Raw genomic sequence first — 25,879 nt, forward strand, 5'->3', positions numbered from 1 at the left:
AGCTGCGACCCCTATGTATGGAGTGTAAATTTAAAAAATGTGGTTGAATTTGGGGGTAGGGAAGATAGTTGTTTTCATGGCGTTTACCCTCAGCCTTTAAATGACTGGATGTTGTCTAAATTACATATAAGTGGTAGCATCAATAAGTGGTTAAGTATCAAAGAAATCAAAATCACTAACAGAAGTTGACAATATATTTCATATACCATGGATCACATCAGTTATTAGTGATGATAAACAGCTTCCCAGATCTCTTGTTGCAGACAAGGGATGTACAGTTTTTGCGAGCTGTTTTAGATATATTCTCAATGAAAAAAAGACATAATTTAATGCATGCATGTTTTTATTGTTTGTATATTTACTAAATATTTTATTTAATTTTTAACTGGACAGCGGATTACCCCTATAACATATTATGAATTTCATTCAAATCCTCCAAATATTATATTAGACGTTCTATATTGGGAATTTTATTTATTTGAGTTGACTTTTGTGTACATGTTTTGCAATTGTAATATTGTCCTCTCAATTAAGTTTGTAGGAAATCACTCTCCGAGTATGTAGCAATGGCATTAATCTTGACATCATGTAGTGGAATGTCTGCAAGTTTTTTATATCTACCATCTATTTGCAGTAGACACAATGGATAACTTGTGTAACACAACAACAATAACATATGTATATTTTATTAAAATAAAAACACCCTACCACAAATTATCCTTAGACTATTGGTGGCCTAAATTAAACTGGAACAAAGATTCAAAAGTGGTACTGTTATGGGTCGACTGAAACATTTGGCAAGCATACTGATAAACTATTAAGTGTACACTTTAATGAACACTGCAATTACAGAGACAAATTAATTAAGTAAGGCGACATAGTGCTTATAAAGCATGCATGGGGTGAATTTGTATATTACAGATTACAGTGTTATGAAGGATCTTGACATGAGTCCCTCTTTTAGTTGCCGAGCCACAATACCAAAGGAACTGTTTGTTCTCTCTTTCAGTACATCCCACTGAAGGTCTTGTACGAATATGTGATTTCCCTTCCCAAGAGCACATTTTACAGGCAGATAATAGATGTAGGCCCTCTTTGAAAAGCCCTATTATGGCAAACCACCCATGGCAGATGGAATTCATTCACAAGCATTTTGCCTCAAATCCACTATGAGCACCAATATGTTACATGCTTACAGATAGTGAGATAACCCTTACAGAGGGGAAAACATTTTAATTAATGTCCATCCAGACAGTAATTGTGCTGAAATCACACTGAGCAGGATTCCTCTGTTCTATTCCTTCTCACTCTATTAGGGGTTGTCTGCATATTTTAATGATTTTCTTTTAAACTTCAGTAATAGGGCTTGGGCACAGTGGGAAGTGGATTAATTTGGCTTTAGCAGCCACCTGCCTTTTAAATTACATGTGACTAAAACCCTAGTGATGACAATGTATAATAGAAAATTAGTTGGGACTGTGGGTGGGCTGTGAAACAAAGAAAATGTATTTCAAACTACTTAGCCCAGTGGGCCCAGATTGACAGAATTTTGTAATAACGACAGAGGGGAAGGAAGAAGTTCTTTGCTTAGTAGACCTTGATCAATCAGTATTTCCCTGTAGCACCTATTAGTTTGCGTCACTCTGTTCTCCCTGTCATCAATCTGTACTAGTGGTCTCCTACATAACATGTCTACAATGCTGTTGGCTATTGAAACTATACCAGCTTGTAGAAAGATGAAAAAAACACTGACTGAGTTGATTGGCACATTATGAAGGAGCTTTTCATTTTCTGGTTCCTTGTCTGAATTGGAATACATTTGACTGCAATTAATGTGATTAATATCAAATGGCTACTCTGAGTTTAATTATGCTGTATATAAACCTGATGTACATCTGTAAATCTGGAAAAAGTGTGATCTGTGGAATAAATAAAAAAATATATATTTATTTTTTCCCCCTTCTAATTACCAATAACCTTATGTGTTGGTTGCTTACTAGAGCTGCTTTTGAAAGCATCCTTAGACTTATTTAAGTTATTATTTCATATAGTGTTGATGTGGACTTATCATAACTACTATAAAAGTGATGTGTTAAAACATTAAAAAAAAATAATAAATAATAGGATAGAAAATAGTTTTACTTTTTTAAAACATTAAAACCAGAGATTACAAAAAAATTGAGGTAGTAAATAGTTTCTAAGGTTATTTAGATGTTTGAGGTGTTCGTTTAAATGTTGAAGTTACCACCCCTATTATAATGCATTTTTGAAATATTGAAGTAATATTTAAAAAAAAAAAAGGTAAATATGCATGACGTAAGATGCCTGCACTGTTGGGAGTTCTGTGAAGTGTTCTTGTTATGTGAGTTATTTGCATCTCCCAAATCAGGCTACTCATCCCTTCAGAGACCAAGATCTTGGCCAGGCCTCTTAATGGGGTACTCATAAATTCTGCAGCAATGGTATGGTTTTAGGTTTCGTCACTTCTTCTTGGTAATGGGAGAAAAAGGGAGAGATAAGGTAAAAGAGATCATGCATCTTGATGACACTGAAAAGAAAATGCTAAATTACCGTATACTTCTGAAGTCCACATATGTATTTGTAGGCAAAAGAAAAGTAGATTATTAATTTGTGTAATTCAAATAATTTGCTTCAGAATTTTTCTTCACATTATAAGGTGTTTACCATCTTTGCTATTACCGTTATTACATTCCTTAGCAGATGTGTGAGCACGTTTAAATATTGAGATATGGAAAGACTATCACACTTTATGCAAATCTTTACAGTATGTTTGGATTATAATGTTTTGTGTATAATGTTCATATTGTAATAGCAATTCAATAATCTGAACAGAATTACCTAAAATAATGTACAGTACCTCTCTACATCCACAATTCTATGCAACATCAGAGTAAGGTTGATGAAGACTAATTATAACTAATAGTTAGGGTAGTGCTGACATCAATTGAAACAACATTTTTCTTTAACCCCTTAAGGACCAAACTTCTGGAATAAAAGGGAATCATGACGTGTCACACACGTCATGTGTCCTTAAGGGGTTAAAGGAGCACTCTAATATTAGGAACACAAACATGTATACCCAACATTAGAGTAGCCTAGGGTCTATTTAGTTTAAACACCCCTACAATACACAATTTAGCTTACATTATTTTCCCAATTTCGTATGTATTGCTGCAGTACCCACTCTTTCTGCTAAGATCATCAATATTGATAATTACAGCCAATTCAGTTCTTTCCCATAAGGAACCATTAGGGGAGGAAGGGTGGTTTGCTCTTGCATGGCACCAATTAGCATCTCCTCACAAAGATGTATTGACTCAATGCATCTCAATGGGTAGTGTGCTTGGTTTTATGTAGAGACGGACAACATTGTCGGTCTTGCAGATGCGGACGGTAGGCAGCAATGTAAATTCTCAGAAAGCAGTGTTTTCATTGCAGTAATTGAAGGGACAGTCTCTTTGCACCAGATACACTACATTAAACTGTTAAACTAAATATGAGTTTATATTAAAAAGAAAAGTTCACAAGTGAAAAGATTATGAAATATACCTATTTGTTTTATATACTTAAAAAGTACACTTATGATTGAGGCTTTTATTAATTTATCCTTATCTCTAGATTTTTCTGCAGTCTCAGCCCGCGAGTTGAATTCAAGCTGTTTGCTGATTGAATTGAAACAATGAACTGCCAGTCAAGGTACAATGCTTTGAAATGTGAAGATTTGTTTTTCTTCAGTCTCCCTGATTGCCTTGCATAAAAAGTGAAGCATAAGTCACTGCAGTTTCTAAGAAATGTTGAAAATACTTTACCAATGCTGCAATAATGTCCAAACTGAAAAAAGGGTATTGGGGGAGCACACCCAGAGCATGTATTTCTAAAAGGGTTATTCCAGGCATCATCTCTTTAGTGATTTGAAGTGGTTATGCTGCCTGGAATCTTTGCAGCGTTTTGATGTGAAACGTTGCACATACAAAGTTTAACTTTTCTGCCGGTGAAGGTGTAAGTCAACGTTCAGCAGCATCATTGGGGTGCCATTTATCAGCTTGAAACCAGAGTTCAAACCTGGCTAATGTCAGTTTTATGCATATTTGATATGTCATTCGCATGCACAGGTGTCAAATGGTAGCCAAGCCCTGTCTGCCGCCTCTGTCGTCCCTTCTGCTGGTCTTCCCCCTCCATAGACCATATATTGAGAGTCTCTGGCAGTCTTATATAAGACTGCCAGAAACTCTCAGAAGTATAATCACACTTCTTATGAAGAAATAATCTGTGATAATGCTCTGTGGCATTTGTAATTTCTTTATCTGTGTTTTTACTTTGTAACTGGTTTTAAAACTGCCAGAGTTAAAAGTGCGCTCCTCAAACAGATGGCACACCTTTTCAGGAATCTAACAGACACAACTTTTTTAAAACAAAGTTGTTAAAAACAAAAGTGCATTAATACTTATCAGCAGGTGGGGGCGTGGTTTGGATCTCGGAGGGAGCAGATGCATGGCGCCTGAGCTTCCGTTACTTACTCCACATAACCGCATCCTACGGCGCTTACTTACCGCAAATTGGGCTGGCAAGACACCCCACGACTATAGATAATATGGGGAAGAAGTCAAATAAACTCAAAACCCTGGCGGGGGATGGCTCCCGCAAAATCAGCAACCTTTGGCAGCCGCGGGGCCTAAGCCCAAGATGGCGCTGCTCAAGTCTCCTTATTCCTCCTCTGAGGACGGGTTAATGGGCGCCCCTGACAACTCCCCCATGCAGAGGGGTGGTGGCCACTCTGCAAATGGAGGATCTAACAGCCCGTACAAAAGGAGACATTAAAGCACTTATGAATAATATCCGGGCCTTCTTTAATGCCGACCTTGACATAATCAGAGAAGACATTACAGTGGTTACAGCAAGGGTGCGGGCAACTGAAGAAAATGTCTCCCCCATGGCCCACCAACACTAGAGCTGCAAAGAGCTGATCCACTACAACTACAAGCAGCCCATACATCTGTACAAGTCAGATTAGACAATCTGGAAGACTTAAGGAGGCGCAACAACCTCAAAATCAGGGGTATTGCCGAAACAGTTTATGACCACGAATTGCTGCACTTTGTGCGTCGCCTACTGGCCTCGCAAAATGTATCCAGCTGGATGGCTGCTTCCCACTTACCAAAATCTGGCAGGGCTCCGGCCAGGGCCACTCATGATGTGCTAGTGTTCTTCCTCCTGCTGCGAGACAAGTCAGCGGTCCAGGAGGCAGTAAAGAACAAAACACACTATCAATTAGAAGAGATGTAGCTCTAATTTTTACAGGATCTCTGTCAGTCCATCCTCGCCTGGAGACGGTCACTGAGAAAAGTCACTTAAACCAGGAGTCGCCTACAAATGGGGACCCTCACGCACCCTGCTAGCTACTAAAGATGGTCGCACCCACCAACTTACCTCCGCGAAAGACTCTGCAACTTTCCTCCTAAAGCTAGACCTCCCCTCACCCACAGACCTATCAGGCGGACCAAGATGTTCCTGGGACATTTCCAAGGCAGTGCCATTCATCTCACGATGTAGCTGATACTGGCTGATGTTGGGACAGACACCTGTTTGTGAGCGCAGTACTGGGCTGAGTCAGATATCTTAAGTTTTACCACCATTTCGGTTTATCTTTTTGTTTTCAATGTTATGAAAATCGTTGTTTGGACTTTACCGTCTAAAAGTCTTGTAATGGTGCACAACGTGCCTACCTCCCTCCTCCCCCCCCCACTGCTCCACTCTGTACTAAATGATAGGTCCCACAGCATATTCCTTATTTTATTTGTAATGCGTCCCTACCGTGCATTGTATTAACCCCCACCCACCACTCACCTAGTTATCACCTTCCCACTGACTTGCCAAATGGCCAAGACTGCCTCCCCAACGCTTTTTGGATACTGAGGGTAATTGGTGTCCCGGGACGCAAGCTATATACAGGATGCCTTGTACCCTAGCTCCTTAGTACCCTAATGCCTCCCCACCTGTACATAAATCAGGAGGAAGTATAACATTACAAGTTCACAGGTTAATACCCCTCATACACTTCCATTATATTCCTATTTTCTTGTGTTTATATTTCTATTATTTTTCATTTTTTTTTTATTACTCTCAAATATAAAAGAGAGGGGGGACTTAAGCTCACTTTTGTGAGGACATTGTGCTATACTTGTGCATCGTAACTAACCTTTTATCTTTCTGTAACGTACACCTGCTTGCCTCAATAAAAGAAAGAATGACAAAGAAAAAAAATACTTATCAGCATCACAGATTATTTCTGCATAGGAAATTCAATTTCTGTATATATGTACAGAGTACAAGTGCCCAAAAATTGTTGGCGCTATATAAGTAATAATAGTGCAATATAGTAAACACTCAAGTGAGAACAATATCTGGACAAGGAAAAACAGCTAAATGTAAAGTGAAATCAGGTAAAACAGGCACTTGGAGCCCAATCCCAGCCTTATATGCTGCATTAATTAATCAATGAAAGTAAAATTTTCCTCTGTGATATAGACCTCATTCTTCCCTCAGTGAGCAGGTAAAATTATTTTTTTTAAGTAAAAAAAAATAAAAATGCCCCCCACCCCATTTTACACACATTACATACCTACACAAACACACACTCTGCATTCATTATATAAACACTACACAAACACTCACTGCATTCACTATACACACACTACACAAACAGACACTCTGCATTCATTATTTACACACTACACAAACTCTGCATTCATTATTTACACACTACACAAACATACTGCATTCACTATATACAAACACTACACAAACACACACACACTGCATCCACTACACAAACACACACACACACACACTGCATTCACTAATCAAATACTATCACTTCATCCACTTCACACAAATATATTCTTGAAAACATAAAAAAGTCTGACTGGCATGTATATTTTGTGCATTTACCTTAATAAAAAAAAGATTTGCAAAAAATTAAATAAATAATAAACACGTTTGGTTAACAGTAGATTTGTGTAGAGATTGTTTATTTTTTCGAAATGGTAAATGTACAGAATATCGGTATCGGTAAGTTATTGGCTATTGGCCTGAAAGTTCACAGATTATCGGTACCAGCTCTAAAAAATCAATATCGGACGATCCCTACTAAATGCTAAGTGCATTTATATGTTTGTGACTCTCTAATTTGTTAATATCTCTGTCTGCAATTTTACTTTCCTTAAATTAGTAGATAGAGATATTAGGGATTTGAAACAACCCAATAAATAAAAACCTAAGGACAAATGGCTGGCGTTAAAATAATTCAAATCTATTGTAAATATATATATATATAGTATCCATGTGTATGTGCTAACCCCAGCCCAGTGCATATTCTCATTGGTGTAAATACATTTCCTTTATGTGCTGTGGTCTTTTAATAAAAGCTGGGAGCTCCAAAATGAAGTGATTCAACAAGTTGGCAGCAAGAAGCATGTGGTCTTGTCTCTTTCTGAGGTCTAGTGTAAGTCATGCTGATCTACTAAAGAACCATATTCATTGAAGTGTATTGCCAGTGAAACAAGCTAGTTAGTATACTCTGTAACAGCCAGAACATTGAGAATAAGCGTAGCAAGTCACCTTGCCCCATCTGGCCCTAACAGAGGGCCACGATTAAAGTGTTCATCCACAGCTTTTCTATGCTCGATAATTTCAAGGATAACATTGATGGGTTCCTCCAGAACTTTGCCATCAGCCATCTTTTACAGCCTGCTAGCCAGGGAAGTCTGCGATTCTGTCCCCCGAGAGCAACAGGGGGGCTACCAGGCCCTCAAACGAACCCTTCTTGCCTGGTATGCTGTCATAATACTTGTGAAGGAGTGGGCATGCTCTGTGGGACTGGTGGAAGGGGAACGAGGTGGACACTGTTGAAAAGGCCCTCGAAGTAGTTAACATGGACCAGTTTTACTCTGTTTGCTCAGCTGACATGAAACAAAGGTCCAGGACAGCAATAGCACCACTGCCAGTGCTGCCGCTGAGCTTGTGGAGCACTCCTGGAAGACCCGGAGCAGGACTTCCGACACCTCACACCCCTCCAAGAGCCCTACGGTTACTGCTGTTGCACCGTCAGCATGTACCCCAGCCAGCCAGCTGCAAGAGGACGTGCGGCAACATCAGCCAAACCTATTTTTTTTATTTTTTTTATATTATTTTTTTTTTGTATTATTATTTAATTATTATTTTTATTTATTTTTTTAATTATATTTTTTTTTCGTCCCCCCTCCCTGCTTGATACATAGCAGGGAGGGGGGCTCCTTCCCTGGTGGTCCAGTGTCATTGGTAGTTCAGTGGAGGGTAGAGGGGGACTGGCAGAGCTGTACTTACCTTTCCTGCAGCTCCTGTCAGCTCTCTCCTCCTCCGCACCGTCCGTTCAGCACCTCGGTTAGCTCCCAGTGTAAGTCTCGCGAGAGCCGCGGCTCTCGCGAGACTTACACTGGGAGCTGACAGAGGGAGCTGCACAGACCGCGCGGAGGAGGAGGGAGCTGACAGGAGCTGCAGGAAAGGTAAGTACAGCTCTGCCAGTCCCCCTCTCCCCCCCACTGAACTACCAATGACACTGGACCACCAGGGAAGGAGCCCCCCTCCCTGCTATGTATCAAGCAGGGAGGGGGGACGAAAAAAAAATATAATTAAAAAAATAAATAAAAATAATAATTAAATAATAATACAAAAAAAAATAATATAAAAAAAATAAAAAAAATAAGAATTAATAATATATTAAATGCCCACCCCCACCAACACATACACAAACACACACTGCATCACACACACTGCATTCATACACACTCACACTTCATTCATATACACACACTGCACTCACACACACTGCATTCATACACACACTGCATTCGTACACACACTGCACTCACACACACTGCACTCACACACACTGCACTCACACACACTGCACTCACACACACACTGCACTCACACACACTGCATTCATACACACACTGCATCACACACACTCACACTTCATTCATATACACACACTGCACTCACACACACTGCACTCACACACACTGCACTCATACACACACACACACACTGCATTCATTATATACACACACTGAAAATAAATATTCAATTAATATATACGCACACACACTGCACTCATACACATACACACACGCACTGCACTCATACACGCACTGCACTCATACACGCACTGCACTCATACGCACTGCACTCATACGCACACACATTATATACACACACTGTAAATAAATATTCAATTAATATCATTTTTTTAGGATCTAATTTTATTTAGAAATTTACCAGTAGCTGCTGCATTTCCCACCCTAGTCTTATACTCGAGTCAATAAGTTTTCCCAGTTTTTTGGGGTAAAATTAGGGGCCTCGGCTTATATTCGGGTCGGCTTATACTCGAGTATATACGGTAATATACATAATTTAAAAAAAAATTTAATAAAAAAAATAATAATTTTGATATCCCCCCTCCCTGCTTACCTTTGCCTGGGAGGGGGGACAATACAAGGCAATCCCTGGTGGTCCGGTGGAGAAGTCCTGGTGGTCCAAGTGTTGAAAGTGAACTCTAGCCTCAGGAGCTGCTAGAGTTCACTCTCGCGAGATTCGGAGCATTGAAGTGGTAACCGGGGCAAGGCTCAGAGTTCGCGAGAGGAGAACCCGGTGGAGCTGAAGGCATTACAGTGCTAGCGGGCCAGAGAGGGGAGAGGGAGATGGAGGCAAGGTTCCCGGTGCTATGATCATAGCACTGAGTAAATATTTTGCGGTGCCCTTGTGTGTGTTGAAATATAAAGTCTCATCTGCCCAAATACACCACTTTTTTAAAAAATATATTTTTTTATTCACATTTTTTTAAATTTTTTTTTTAATTCTTTATTTGTGGTGTGCAGAAATGTACATACACAGAGAATTGGCCACAATAGCCGAAATAAACATCTGACAAGTGTACATGGGATACATCTTCATGGCACATGAGACAAGAATATGTGGTACTCTGCACAATTTACATTTAAAATAAACAGTTTAAACTAGTCATTTATCATTGTTGAGTTATGAGTGCGCTGATGAATAGCTATACCTATGAAATTTGCTCTACTTTATCAGGTAAAGCCTTTCTAGGATAAGGCACTTAAGGTAGACCCTGTCCTAGCTGCGAAATGGGTGATCTTTTAGTTTAACCCCTTAAGGACACATGACATGTGTGACATGTCATGATTCCCTTTTATTCCAGAAGTTTGGTCCTTAAGGGGTTAAACGCATTCTCCTCCGAACGGGAGGCAACCATTATAACTGTAGTCATACATCTGGTAGCAGAATAGTTATACATATGAAATGTGCTCTGCAGTGGCGTACACATGACCCATGGGGCCCCGGTGCGAAAATTGATCCGTGGGCCCCCCCCCTCGCGCTTACTCTGCGCAGGCCGGGGCAGCAACACATGGCGGCGGGCACCTGGTCGCAGGGGTTGCAGGGCTGCGACCGCGGTATGTACGCCAGTGCATGCAGATGCACACACACTTAAAGGACCACTACAGACACCCAGATCACATCAGCTCAATGAAGTGGTCTGGGTGTCAGGTCCCTCTAGTTTTAACCCTGCAGCTGAAAGCATAGCAGTTTCAGAGAAACTGTTATGTTTCACGGAGGGTTAATCCAGCCTATAGTGGCTGTCTCACTGACAGCCGCTAGAGGCGCTTCCGCCATTTTAAGACACTGAACGTCCATAGGAAAGCATTGAGCAATGCTTTCCTATGGGCGGTTTGAATGCTTGCGCGGCTCTTGCCGTGCATGCGCATTCGGAGCTGAGAGGCGGAGAGATCCCCAGCGCCATGGGAGTCCGGCGCTGGAGAAAGGTAAGTGCTGAAGACACACACACACTCTCATGAACAAATGCATACACACTAGCTAACAGACACACACATTTACTGACAGAGACACACTCAGCGGCAGACATACATACACACTCACTTACAAAACATACACTCTCACTGACAAACACACACTCACTAACAGACATCAAACAGACTCACCAACACACACACACACTCAGTAACAGACACACACAGTAACACACTCACTGACACTCACTAGCAGACACACACACTCTAACACAAACACCAACACTCACACTAACACACACCCACACCCACACTCACACTAACACACACCCACACACTAACACTCACACACACACTAACACTCACACACACACTAACACTCACACACACACTAACACTCACACACACACTAACACTCACACACACACTAACACTCACACACACACTCTAACACTCACACACACACTCACACACACTCACTCACACACACACACTCACTCACACACACACACACTCACACACACTCACACACTAACACTCACACTAACACTCACACACACACTAACACTCTCACACACACACTAACACTCTCACACACTAACACTCTCACACACACACTAACACTCTCACACACACACACACTAACACTCTCACACACACACACTCACACACACACTAACACTCACACTCACACTAACACTCACACACACACTCACACACACACTCACACACACACACTAACACTCACACACACACTAACACTCACACACGTTTTTTTTTATTTAATCCCCCCAGCCTCCCTACCTTTTGGAGTGCTGAGGGGATTCCCTGGGGTCCAGTGGGGCTGCTGGGCTCCTAGGCGGGCAGTCAGGCTGGCCGGTGCGCGAGGGAGCACTCTCCCCTGAGTGCTTCCTCTTTTCAGCTCCCTCGCGCGCCGCGTAGGGATGCCGTCGCCGGAAGATGACGTCATCACTGCGAGGGAGCTGAAGAGGAAGCACTCAGGGGAGAGTGCCCCCTCGCGCACCGGCCAGCCTGACTGCCCGCCGGGTGTAAGCAGGGCCAGCCTCGGGGGGCCCTGAGGTGGCCGGCTCCTGGGGCCCCCAGGAGAAGAGGCTGGCCCAGTGGGTACATACAGGGTCGCAGGGGCGGCCGGGCCCCCTGGTGGGCCGGGCCCGGTCGCAGCCGCGACCCCTGCGACCCTGGTATGTACGCCGGTGGTGCTCTGCTTTATCAGGTAAAGCCTTTCTAGGATATGGCACTTAAGGTAGACCCTGTCATAGCTGCAAAATGGGTGATCTGTTAGTTTAAACGCATTCTCCTCCGAACGGGAGATAACCATTATAACTGTAGTCATATATCTGGTAGCAGCTGTCTTAGTGCAGGAAACATCTTGACATGCAAAATAACATTTACAATCTGCGTGAGAAAACAATCTATAACAATCTAATTCTGCCATGATGACATGACCTGGGCCCTCGGACTTAGTGTCAGACACGCTACTTGCTGTCTAAAACATACGAGTGTCAAATATAGTGAAGGCATGATCAACAGCAGTTTACATCCTATCGTGACCTATAGTATGTGTGCTCAGTGCAAGAGGGTTAGTTAGCCTCATAGTAAGCAATCTACAGTTTTTAGTAAAAATTAGGCATTTAAACGTGGGGCCAGACTGTTCACTTGTTGGTTAAATACACATATACAGGTGAAAAAAAAGTCTACAATAGTTTGCAGCTTGTTTTGCCTTATATTGCATGCAGTCTGTCGAGGTTAAGTTGGGTACGTATATATATATATGCATCTCGGGGGTGGTCAGTCACTGCGGAGAAAACCTGAGTCTGTAGGCGTAGAGACCGTCGGGTTACTTGTAGCTCGATGCCTCTTCTGTCTCAAGTGCCGTCAGAGTCTGAGATGAGGGGGGCTGTGTCCACCGTTCGGCGGTGACTGCGTGGGTTACCGTCTGTGACCCTTGCAAGTCCGTAAGAAGGTCTGCGGGTGCCGTGCTCCCTAACATGCACTGTCTCTGTACTACTTTCACAGTTCATATTTTCTCACATGCCATCTGTGGGTACTAGTTGTTGTAGCTGCAGGGCCTGAAAGAATCCCGCAGGGTCCTCGTCTGCAGACAGTGTCAAGATTGAGTCCTTTAGTGGGACAACTAGGGTACCCGCCACTCCCCAGCGGTACCTGATGCCCTTGTCCCTCAATTGTCTGGTGATCGGCATGAGCTTCCCTCGTTCCACTAGGGTTAGAAACGGGAGGTCAGCGAAGACTTGCACAGGGCGGTTGTCCACTGTGATGGTGGGATTCTTCCTGGAGTAGCCCATTAGTGTAGCTTTAACTGCCGCATCTCGGGTGACAGCTATTATGTCCCTTGGTGCGTCTGCGGGGGCAGTCGGGGCTTTTCGGATCCGGAATGCTGCCTTTATCGGCCAGGTGTCGCCTTCTTTTTTCGCCCCCATTAACTGCGCCATGTTGTTTACATATGTCAGCAGGGCCTCCGTGTCTATTTCTTCTGGGGCTCCGCGGATGCGGATATTTCGTTTGTGGTGGCGGGTTTCCAGCGCCGTAACTGAGTGGTCTTTGAAGTTGCAGCGTTAACGTATCTATTCGTGTTTTGGCTTCAGCCAGCAAGGTGTCTCTTTCACCCCCTCGGGTCTCAACTTTGTCCAGCCGCTCTTTTACGCTGGTCACCTCTGTTCGTACCCCTGCCAGATCTGCTTTCCACATCGCCCTTAAGTCCAGGAGAAGATTTTTAATGTCGCCTTTCGTGGAGGGCGAGTCATCAGGGTCTGATGCTTCGGATTCAGAGATTTCTGCGTCCAGGGTTGTGACCTGGGGGTTCTCCCCTTCTCTGGATGAGTCGGAGTCGCTGGCGCTTCGAGGCCTACCCGGCGCCATTTTAGGCTGTGGAGGCGGTTGCGGCCTTTCGAAGGAGCGCCTGATATCAGGCTGATAAGGACTCTCCAGGCGGGCGATTTTTTTATTCTTCCGTCCCATCTCTCTGTTGGGGGTTTAATGCTTGCTGTAACGTGGTTTCCAGGTATTTGCCCTGCTTTTTGTGGCGGTTATAGTCTGTTTTAAGTCGGTGAAGCAGGAGCTCCATAAAAACACGTCTGTTGTGCAGCCTGGCTAGCCATGCCCCCCACTTATTCAAATTTTTTATATCAATAAATGTGATTTTTTTTTTAAATGTTTTTTTTTTTTAACTTGGTCAGCATATCTAATTTACCTCAATTCATTTCACATGTAGCCGTTTTTCATTGACTAGATATTGTGATATGTACATATTTGAGTGTTTTATATCTTGCATTGCTATTTTCTTTTTTCTCTCACTCTCTACGTGTATATACGAAACACACTCTTATGAAGAAATAATTTGTGATACTAATAATTATTAATGCACTTTTGTTTTTGCACTTACTTTACACGTGAAAAGTTGTGCCTTTCGTTTGTAGAGTGCATCTCTAGTTGTGTGCCAATTTTAGATCACATCTGTTTACGTTGAGATTGTAAAGAGAACCACTTTGGAGTTTTATGTGCAGCTCTAAATTAGACTTGGTAATTTAAGAAGTGACTTTATTCGCTCATTTTTGGATTTGCGATTCTAGCTGTTTTTCCCCATCGTGTGGAGCACCACAAAATTTGGCAACATGTTGTAAGCAATTGGTGATGATCATTTTTCTGGTAAATGCTTTAATGTTGGAAGGTAGTCCTTCCCAATTAATCATCTAGTCTCCTTTCAGTGCTAGATGATGCTGGACAATTCTGTCTTGAGGTTAAGACAATAAATCTCTATGATCGTGCTGACTTTGTAATGTAACACAGAATGACATCTTTGCTAGATGATCTGCCCAGAGGTCCTGCTTTAGTCGTTTATCACAATATGTTATTTAAGATTCCCCTAAAAGCCTTGTGCTGCTCCAGCGTGTGAATGCTCAGTCATGCCAGCTGATAATAAAACAATATAGATTTATATGTATTTTATTTCTCTGTAAACTCAATCTTACACTTGTGTATGCTGGTTGTTTCGTAAATTAATAAGCAAGGGGAATAGAAAAGATAATAAAAGCTTAATTCATTTACATTTCTGGTTTATAAGCAACAACATGACTTGTTTTGATTGATATTTTATCCTTGCCCAAGTAATCGCCTATTAACGTTCCACCAAAGAATATTGACTTGGTGAACGTGGCCTACAAGAGCCCACGCTATATGGCCATATTATGTACTAATTTTTAAACTGTTTGAAAACTGGTTCTTTGTGAAACATTACTTGATCCATTTTGTACCATTCTTCTTCATTTTGGATTACAAACTCTGAGATCATTTTAAATGTGTGCTTTCAAATACATAATTTTCAACATTGAGAGTTTTGATATCAGGTGCAGAAGATAACAATGATGCTTTGGGACCATGTCAAGGTGTTTCATGTTTATAGTGTTGTTAAAGGCAGAGGTGGAGAAAAAGCCAGGATGGCAGGAAAATGGCCCAAACTTGAGATTTTACTCTGTATCTAGAACAATTGTGCGGAATGTTAATAGCCATCCCAAAGCTTCCAATTCAGATTGTAGCTGGAATTATGATATGTTTTATTTTTATTTATTTTTTTAAATAATTTGCACGGAAAAAAGAAAAATAACAATCAGTGGGGGGAGGGTGCTTGGCTTGAAGTAAAACCAAGAATTTCTCAGCCATGTCTTGCATGAGTCTGCAGGACTTAAACTTATTGGTTTTTAGATCCCTAATCCATTCTCAAAGTGATTAATTTCGATATCTGAATTTCTGTGACTCTTACTGAACAAAAATCTCCCTGCTTTAGAGAAAACTCCAAATGCAGTGACTATTACGTATTCAAAAAAATAAATGCACTAAAGACAATAAGGAAAGAATAAGCAAAAAATGGATCTGTCAAATGGATCATGCAGATTGCTGTCGTGAAGGGATGTGCATATGTGTATTTGGCAGCAACAATGACAAAGGGTTTAGAGGCGCTTACAATTTTGATGAGAATGGGGAGACAGGGCAATTTAAATATTGTGCATAATATGTAATGACCCCCAATTGTGACATCAACGCCTGGGGTCTGGTAGCTGGATGCAGGAAGACCCAGAGAGATTTATTTACTTGGAACAGTCCCTCATGGTTGCTGCAATCCTCTTCCTGCTGCATTTCTTCAGCTCTTGGCATTTCCGCTGCCAGTAGCCCATCTCAGCACTGTACACAGGCGCATGCGCAAGAGTAAAGCATTGAGGTCTATGGAGAATCCTCCTAGCTGTCTTCTAGTGATGGCTTAAGCAAATGACAAGGCATGATGGCGGTAGCTCCGCGTAGTGTCAAATTTTGTCTGTCTTTATGAAATACTAATTTTGGAGGAGCATGCGGGGGGAATTGAGAGTTCCCAATGCTCAATTGAATAGTCATAATGCCAGACATCTCTTCCTTGATAGTAATCTTTTCTTGGAGCACCTTGTCAGACTTCCTGCCTGCTTGCTTCTTGCCGGAGCTCCGGGTGCCGCGATCCCTGCTGGCATTCAATCTGACGCTGCATTTGGTACCTTGACTGGCTTTTGTCTCTCGTTTATCCTACTCTCTCTAATCCTTGACCTCGGCTTGTTTAATCGTTATTCCTTACCTCTGTAATCCTCTGACCTCGGCTTGTATTCTGACTCTGTTTATTTGTATAACCCGGCCATTCTAAGGACCGGTATTACAAATATTCTTGTTTGTGATTCTGTCTGTGTGTTCTGGTTCCTGGATTCCTGACGTTACAACAGGGCTTTTATATTTATGGAACCTACAAACAAATCGCAATAGTTGGCCATTTATGACTCAAGGATGGACGGAATTGATCATCGCTTGGATCAATTTGCCCAGGCCTTGCAAACTATCTTAATGCGTACTGCTCACTTACAGCCTGATACACAGGACAATGCTGCTGACTCTCCGGTTCCTGTTCTTGAACCCGTGCCTGCTGTTCCAGCACATGCTGTCCACATGACACCTCCACAACGCTATAGTGGTGATCCTATGTTATGTCGTGGGTTTCATATCCTAACGATAGGTCTAAGATAGCGTTTCTAATAAATCACCTGTCGGATAGAGCCTTGGCATGGGCCAATCCTATTTGGGAATCTAGTTCCTCTATTTTTTATTCTTATACTGAGTTCCTCTCCATTTGACATGCCTGGTAGAGTCACTTCTGCAGGCAAATATTTGATGAGTATTAAGCAAGTATCCAGATCTGTAGCAGATTGTACCATTGAGTTCCATACTTTGGCATCAGAGGTTGTATGGAATAATGACTCTCTAGTAACCGCTTTCCTGGAGGGCTTAGCTGGATATATCTTAGATGAGATAGCATCTAGAGAATTGCCTATCTTACTCGAGGATCTAATAGATTTCTGTATTGTCATAGATAATCGTATAAGGGAGAGACGCACTCATAGAGAGACTCAAAGAAGGTTATACTCCTATCCAGTACCGAGTCTGCCGTCTACAGCCTTACTCACCTTACCACCCCCGCCTCCACCAACAGAACCCATGCAATTAGGTGCCAATAAGTTAACATCGGCTTAGAAATCCCATAGACAAAAGGAGGGCTTATGTCTTTATTGCGTTTAAAAGGGGACATTTGAAAAAGGAATGTCCTAGGCGTCTGGAAAACTCCAGTGCCTACAGCCTAGTCAGGGGTCGGCCTTGTGTGTTATGATATTATCCCCTTCTGCTAATACAACTAGACTAACTATACCAGTCATACTTTATATCAATGGTAGCACTATCACCACGGATGCCTTGATCAATTCACGTGCAGTGGACAATTTAATGGACCAGGATTTTGCCAACTCCGCTGCCTTGTCTGTGATCCAAAAGGCTACACCCTTGGCTGTTGAGGCCATAGATGGTAGACCATTAGACAAACCTCTTGTCACGCATGAAACCCAGGAATTGTATATGTCTGTGAGGATATTGCACAAAGAAAACATTTCAGATATTGCATTCCCCTTCTTCTCCTATTGTTCTAGGTTTCACCTGGTTGGTGAAACACAACCCTATAATTGATTGGGTAAAATCAGGAATATTGTCCAGGGGGAAGGAATGTTATTCTAATTGTCTTGAAAAGGTACGTCATATTTACACACTGAACGTACCTACTGCCTCTCCTATCTACTTCTATAGGGGAAAAAGGGGAGGCTGATAAGCTACCTCCACATCGCACGTATGATTGTGCCATAGACTTGTTGTCTGGTACTATGCCCCTTAAAGGGTAGGGTCTACCCACTTTTGGAAAATGAGAATACGATCATGGAATCATTCCTTTAACCCCTTAAGGACACATGACATGTGTGACATGTCATGATTCCCTTTTATTCCAGAAGTTTGGTCCTTAAGGGGTTAAGGAATCCTTAAAGGAATGATTCATTAGGTGATCCTCACCCCCTGCTGGTGCAGGATTATTTTTCGTCTCTAAGAAAGAGAGTGATTTGAGACCCTGTATTGATTACAGAAGTCTTAATAGGATCACTGTCTGTAATGGTTACCCCATTCCACTCATAACTGAGTTATTTGATCATGTATGGGGGTCTAAGTATTTCACAAAACTTGATCTAAGGGGTGCATATAATCTAGTAAAGATAAGACAGGTGGATGAATGGAAAACGGCCTTCAACACTTACAGCGGGCATTACGAATACTTGGTGATGCCTTTTGGGTTATGCAATGCCCCTGCAGTCTTTCAAGGTATGATAAATGATGTTGTACGTGATGTCTTACCCTTATGTGCTGTTTGTACTTACCTGAGAACAGCATTACTACAATTTTCATGTAAGATTTTATTTATACTTTGTAATAAATTTGACAATCTGCTTTTTAATTGGTGTGCCCTCTCTGTACCTCTTATTTTGAGGAGCAAGCTGCATACAATTGGAATACCCTCTGGATTTCTTTACAAGTGTTACTACCTGAGCCAGTTTTCCTTAAACAGGGTCTCACAAATGTGAGTTGAACCATATAGATACCTTATAAACACTTATATCACTTTTTAGTGTTACGCTATGAGCCTGTTCTTTTTTACCTATTTATAGGTATTCTACCATTGATTTCCTCAAACATCTGGGCTTACTACCATCTGACCCTGATATTTAGGGTATATATTGGTATCATCTCTACATTGGTTATATATATCCTCACTGTGTATGCATTGCATCTCACTTGAGGTCAGGGCCGGCGCGTCCATAAGGCGGCACAGGCGGCCGCCTTAGGGCGCACCGGCTCCGTGGGCTCAATATTTCAGTGACCGGCAGGAGGGAAGCTCTCCCTCCTGCCAGACCACCTTCTGGACCCCCGGCGCGGCGTGTGGCACTGGTGTGATCAGACGCGGCGAGGTAGTTCTAATCTCCCCGCTCTGCTCCCTCACGTGCCGTCTGCTGATGCCGGGTGAGCCGGAATATGACGTCATATTCCGGCTCCCGCGGAATCAGTAGACAGTCTGCAAGGGAGAAAAGCGGGGAGATTATAGCTCCCTCGCTGCGTCTGATCACACCAGTGCCGCCCAGCAGCCCCACTGGACCTCAGGGAATGGTTCATCATCCACACCAGCTCTCCAGGTAGGGAGGCTGGGTGGAAAATGTTTATTTATTAAAATAATTAGTGAGTGTATGTGATGTGTCTGAGTGTGTGTGAGTGTCTCTGTGTCTGTGTGTGTGTGTGTGTCTGTGTGTGTGTGTGTGTCTGTGTGTGAGTGTCTCTGTGTCTCTGTGTCTGTGTGTGTCTGTGAGTGATTGTATGATTGAGTGTGTGTCTGTGAGTGATTGTATGAGTGAGTGTGTGTCTGTGAGTGATTGTATGAGTGTGTGTGTATGTGAGTCTATGAGTTTCAGTGTATGTGTGTGTCTGTCAGTGTGTGTTTAGAGTGTCTATCAAATCAGTGAGACTATCTTTGTCATTGAGTCTGTGTGTGACTATCAGTTTGTCTGTCAATGAGTGTCAATCAGTGTGTGTGTGTCAATGAATGAGTGTGTGTCAGATCAGTGAGTCTGTGCGTTTGTCATTGAGTGTGTGTGACTGTCAGTGTGTATACACCACTAAGTGTAGCGTGGCGGAGTGCAGTACAGGAGCTTCTGTTTTTTGTACCCGGCCAGACTGACCGGAGGTGCTCACTGAGAGAGCACTCCCTGTCAGTCCGGCCAGGTACAGAAAATTGAAGCTCCTGTAGGGGATATCCTCCGTTTGGCAATGCTAAAAGAGAGGTAGGAGGCACACCAGGAAGGGGAGTGCGACCACTAAGGGGGTGGGGGGTGCACCAAGGCACAGGGAGGGGAGGGGAAAGAAACACCAAGGGACAGGTAAAAGAGGGGGTAGGTTAGAAGAACACTAAGGGGGGGGGAGGACCTGGTTAAGAGGGAGGGGACCACTAATGGACCACTAATGGACGGGGAGAGGGGCTGGTTAAGAGGCACATAGGTGAAGATGTTATTTGGGAGGGAAATACATCTTCGCCTATGTACCCAAAAATCCTTGCACCGGCCCTGCTTGAGGTATTACCTATTCTGCGCTGCACACCACTTTGTTGTTTGTATTTATTTTTTCTGTGGGATTTTTTTGTGATTATTCTCATTAAGTGTGTTCTAGCTGCTTATCCTTAGCGCCACGGATTGTACTTTTTCTCTTTTCTGCCTTATGTGCTGTTGTCTATGCTGTCTACTTAAATGACATCCTCATTCATTCACCAGATCTTAAAACACATCAACACAGCATGTCAGAATGGTGTTGCACAGGCTACTTCAACACGAATTGTACTGTAAACTAGAGAAATGTCTCTTTGATCAGACTACAGTGCAGTTCCTTGGTTATGTCATCTCTGAAAAAGGATTCAGTATGGATCCTTCTAAATTAGAGGTCATTACATTTTGGCCACTTCCTCAAGGACTTAAGGCTATCCAAAGATTTATTGGGTTCTTAAATTATTATAGGAAATTTATTACGAATTTCTCGTCTACAATAAGTCCCAGTCTTTGGAACCCAGAGGCTCTTAGTGCCTTCAATACCCTGAAGAAAGCATTTTACAATGCTCCAGTATTACTCCATCCTGATCCGTCATTGCCCTTCATCTTACAGGTGGATGCGTCTGAATCTGGTGTGGGTGCGGTTCTGTCTCAGAGAAAGACTGAGACAGAACTATCGGATTCTGAAAAGATTTACAATATAGGGAACAAGGAACTTCTGGCTATATTGTTAGCTTTTAAAGAATGGAGACGCTTGTTAGAAGGTTCTAAATACCCTAAATTGGTAATTACTGATCACAAACATCTCTTCTATATATCTGAAGCTATATGTTTATCCTCTAGACAAGCTAGATGGTCCTTAGTCTTTTCTTGTTTTTCAGTACTGAATTACTTATAGACCTGGTTATCATAATGTTAAGAAAGGGTATAATAGGTGCTCACTCCAATATATAGTGAAAAATTGGCTGCAGGTACCTAATGCAAGGATTCCCAACCTTGTAACAAAAGGATACAAAAAAACGCGCTCCAGATAGTGATTAATATGTAAAATATACGTACATAAAAACAATAGACAATTCTTGTTTTTCCTCAGAAATAAAAACAGAGAAAAGACATCATATTGCAGTATATTAAAATAGAAAATTAATGGAGTGAATTGAAGTAATTTACACTCACATTTGGTAGAGCTTTCCAGGAGCTCTACCGTAATATAGCTTGGACGGAATTATCCCCGTCTAAGGATCTGTATCTCAGCAGGTCCTTCCAAATTTTCAATAGTAGTAGTGTTTGTAAAAGAAATAAAAAGAGAACTCCAATGGTATAGTATATACTGATGAGATGTATAAAAGTACAAATGGAAGGTATAGTACTCACATTTCCTAGAGCAGAAACTTGCTCTAGTATAATCAGCTTGGGTAGTTTTTATAACAAATTGAACAAATCATATTCTATATTTAAACCATTTGGGTATAAAGTATTTAGATACTTTATACCCAAAAATGAACAAATCAAATTCTATATTTAAACCATTTGGGTATAAAGTATCTAAATACTTTATACCCAAATGGTTTAAATATAGAATTTGATTTGTTCATTTTTTTATGAAAACTAAATAAATTAAACTAATTATATATATATATATTTTTACTATTTAATTTTTATCTTATTTTTAACCAATATATATTATTCTCACTCCATCTCTTATTTTATACAATCCAGTCCTATTATATTATCACATCATATTATTACTTATGTATTTGTATGTAAAATTTCAGTTACAATATAAGCATACCTGTATTTATTTTTTCTTCTTTTAGCATTTTTTTCATTGCACATATTTGCAAGATATGTTATAATATACAAGAGAGAAGACACAACTTCCAGTGGAAGAAAATAAATAAATAAGATCCTCCACTAGAGTTGGTGAGGTTGCAGGGTATATGGGCATGACCCAAATAAATATAAAGTAGAAGCGAAGAGACTGAAAAAAGGGATTACAGAGAGGTCCTCCCAATCATCAGTCTCTTTACCCCAAGGCAAAAGTGTTCATAATCATGGCTTAAAAATTGCCAGTATAGAACATGAATGAAATATATGTAAAAAAATAAATTTTTATTAATCCCTTTTAGGGAAGATAATGAACAACAAAATAAATAATAAAAGTGTATATGCAGTGAAATAAGTGTAAAAAGTAGGAATCGTCTGTAATGTACTGGTCAAAAGGCACACCTTGTTATCACAGTGATTGTAGCAAAGTCTCAGCGACTAAAGTAGCTAATTGGTGTGTATATTGAAGTCTCCCTAATATGTATCGCTAAAGTAGCAACGTTGTTAAGGGGGAGAGGGGGGGGGGGGGGGGGGAAATCCCCAGCTCCAAAGGGTGTGTTGGTAGAGAAAAATGTTGAACGTAACAACAAACTATAATTAGCATCAGATCGTTACACTGCTGTGAAAAGTTGCTAGAGATACCAAACAATTCCTAAATTCGGAGCTTCCCCTGTATATAAAGTATGAATCAAATAGACCAAGTCCCTAGTAACAATAAACAATAGACAGTAGGCTGTGAATTGGAAGAAAAGCTTCACAACCCACGAGAGGGAACTAGAGTGACGAGATAGTCTGAAGACTCGTCAACTCCTACGGTTCCGTCATACAGGATATGCTGTTACTGCACAGCTATCGTCCTAAGTACTAATGGGAGGTCTAAGTGCTCACTAAGTGCTGAAGAGAAATTGTAGACCTAGTCTTAAACCAAAACGGTACTAGTGATCCCTCTGCAGCAGAGAACACACACACTAATCATATACAGATAATCTATCCAGATGCTAATGAGAAGTCTGATCGCTAAAGTGGCGAGAAGACCTGATACAACAATTTGGGGATTGTAGTGTGTAGAGGAAAAATCCTCTCTTAGTAGGCATATGACAGACAGATTCCTAATCTAATCTAATCTCCAGACAGATTACTAATCTCATCTGATTCTAGACCAAATGGTCCCGGTAAGAACTCAACGCGCGTTTCGGCGCTGGCGTTGCGCCTTTGTCAAGAGCTTACCGGAGTGAGTAAGCCCGCCACAATTTAAACCCCATAAAGCTCCGCCCATCGAAAACCCGACGTCATCGTCGCTCTCGAGCGGCGTTGGTCGGTGGGCGGGGAATGGATGAGTTGAGTGGCATGTGCATCCTTCCGACAAGGGGATAAGTTAACCCTATGCTCGCCAGATATCCGGATGGATGCTGGAATAGTCCCTGAACAGGGACAATATTTCAAACAAATAGTTTGAGCGGATACTGTAAGGAAGTATATAGACATATAGTGGATCGTAATTAAAGGTGCAGGAAAATTTTGTTAATTAGCTGACAAGTGTAGAAGATATTCAAAACATGAAAAAAGTAAAACTGAACAATAAAGTAAAAAAGGTTGAATATATACATATATATAGAGACTTATATAGATGCAACCCAGGGAATTTTGTTGGTCGCAAGTATCCTATCAGAATTGCATAAAGGGGTTTTACATGTATTATGAGCTTCCAGTTTGTAAATTCCAGAAGGTGTGTTAGATCACTGAAGAGTCAGCTCATAGATATGATATGGGTAAGTCTTGAATATTTATGAATACTTATCATGAATAAATTATCTAGATGATGATCGTATAAATAGATCAGATAATGGTATGAATGGTGAAGGAAATCTCCTCCCATCTATTCCCCCTAAGTGGAAAACCCCCAAATTGCGGTACCCCAAATATTAAATGAATGGTGCAAATGAAAACCCTTCATTTAATCCCTTGGGTTGTAAAGTCTTAAGCCTGTATATCCAAAAGCTTTCACGTTGCCTAAGGAATCTGTCATAGTCTCCCCTCCTCTTGTCACGTTTCACCAGTTCAAGGCCACAAAAGCGCAGGCCCTGTGATTTGCCTGAGTGGTGTTCCTTCAGGTGACGAGCGCTGGGCATTTCAATCATAAGTTTAGGTGATCTGACGTGTTCCTTAATCCTCTCTTTGAAAGGACAGAACGTTTTGCCCACGTATTTATAATCGCATTCGCACGTGAGTAGATATACCAGACCTGAGGTGTTACAGTTGAAAAAAGATGTGATATTAAACGTCTGTTTGTTGTCACTATCTGACACTTTCTTAGAGTCCTGTTTAATATATTTGCAGGCGACACAGCGCCCGCATTGGAAAGTGCCAGTGATAGGTCTATGGAGCCATGTTTTAATCCCCGAGCGTATAGGTTGGAAATGGCTAGGAACCAATAGATCCCTTAAGTTTTTACCTCTACGTGCCGTGATGTCTGCTTTTGGACCCAAAATCTTTTTGAGATGAATATCACCTGTTAGGAGTGGCCAGAATTTTTGGATTCCGGTTTTTGCCCTATCCCACCCTGCGTCATAGGTTGCAATCATGCGAGGACGGGAGATGGTGGGTGGTACAGGTTTGCTTGCGCTCAAAAGGGTCTCTCTCTCTGACTCCAAAGCTCGCTTATAGGCCCTTTTTAGGCACCGATTAGGGTAGCCTTTATCCTTGAACTGTAGTCTCAGGATGTCAGCTTGGGTTTTGAACTCCTGCATAGTGCTGCAATTCCTGCGTGCCCTAAGGTATTGGCCTATAGGGATGCCTTGCTTGAGGGGTTTTGGGTGGAAACTATTCCAGTTTAGGAGGCTGTTTGAGGCAGTCGGTTTCCTGAATAGAGTAGTTTGGATCAAATGATTATCAATCGATTATCAATCGAGACAGTCAGGTCCAGAAAATGGAGGGTTTTCCCTCCAAACTCAGAAGTAAATTTGAGATTGTACTCATTGTCATTCAGGAGAGCTACAAATCGATTGAATTCATTAATCGTGCCTTTCCAGACTATTAAAATGTCATCAATATATCTTGCCCAAAGGTTTTCATTTGCACCATTCATTTAATATTTGGGGTACCGCAATTTGGGGGTTTTCCACTTAGGGGGAATAGATGGGAGGAGATTTCCTTCACCATTCATACCATTATCTGATCTATTTATACGATCATCATCTAGATAATTTATTCATGATAAGTATTCATAAATATTCAAGACTTACCCATATCATATCTATGAGCTGACTCTTCAGTGATCTAACACCCCTTCTGGAATTTACAAACTGGAAGCTCATAATACATGTAAAACCCCTTTATGCAATTCTGATAGGATACTTGCGACCAACAAAATTCCCTGGGTTGCATCTATATAAGTCTCTATATATATGTATATATTCAACCTTTTTTACTTTATTGTTCAGTTTTACTTTTTTCATGTTTTGAATATCTTCTACACTTGTCAGCTAATTAACTAATTTTTCCTGCACCTTTAATTACGATCCACTATATGTCTATATACTTCCTTACAGTATCCGCTCAAACTATTTGTTTGAAATATTGTCCCTGTTCAGGGACTATTCCAGCATCCATCCGGATATCTGGCGAGCATAGGGTTAACTTTCAGTTATCCCCTTGTCGGATGGATGCACA

General features: G+C 41.5%; 2 protein-coding genes across 3 annotated transcripts in view; both read left to right on the forward strand.

Moving 5' to 3' along the window:
- Window positions 1-25,879, forward strand: part of LDLRAD4 (low density lipoprotein receptor class A domain containing 4) — a 585,185-nt gene that overhangs the window by 154,113 nt on the left and 405,193 nt on the right. Inside the window, exon 1 of one of the 2 annotated variants that reach the window (XM_063451608.1) lies at window positions 3,642-3,717. The exons of the other annotated variant lie outside the window; for it this stretch is intronic. The gene's annotated coding sequence lies outside the window, so the exon portion shown is untranslated. Of the gene's footprint in view, window positions 1-3,641; window positions 3,718-25,879 lie in introns of those variants that run through there. 2 annotated transcript variants of the gene reach the window in all.
- Window positions 16,845-25,879, forward strand: part of RNMT (RNA guanine-7 methyltransferase) — a 542,662-nt gene continuing 533,627 nt past the window's right edge. Inside the window, exon 1 of the mRNA XM_063451606.1 lies at window positions 16,845-16,856. The gene's annotated coding sequence lies outside the window, so the exon portion shown is untranslated. The remainder of the gene's footprint in view (window positions 16,857-25,879) is intronic.

This window comes from Pelobates fuscus, chromosome 4 (assembly GCF_036172605.1).
Source record: "Pelobates fuscus isolate aPelFus1 chromosome 4, aPelFus1.pri, whole genome shotgun sequence".
Classification (NCBI taxonomy): domain Eukaryota; kingdom Metazoa; phylum Chordata; class Amphibia; order Anura; family Pelobatidae; genus Pelobates; species Pelobates fuscus.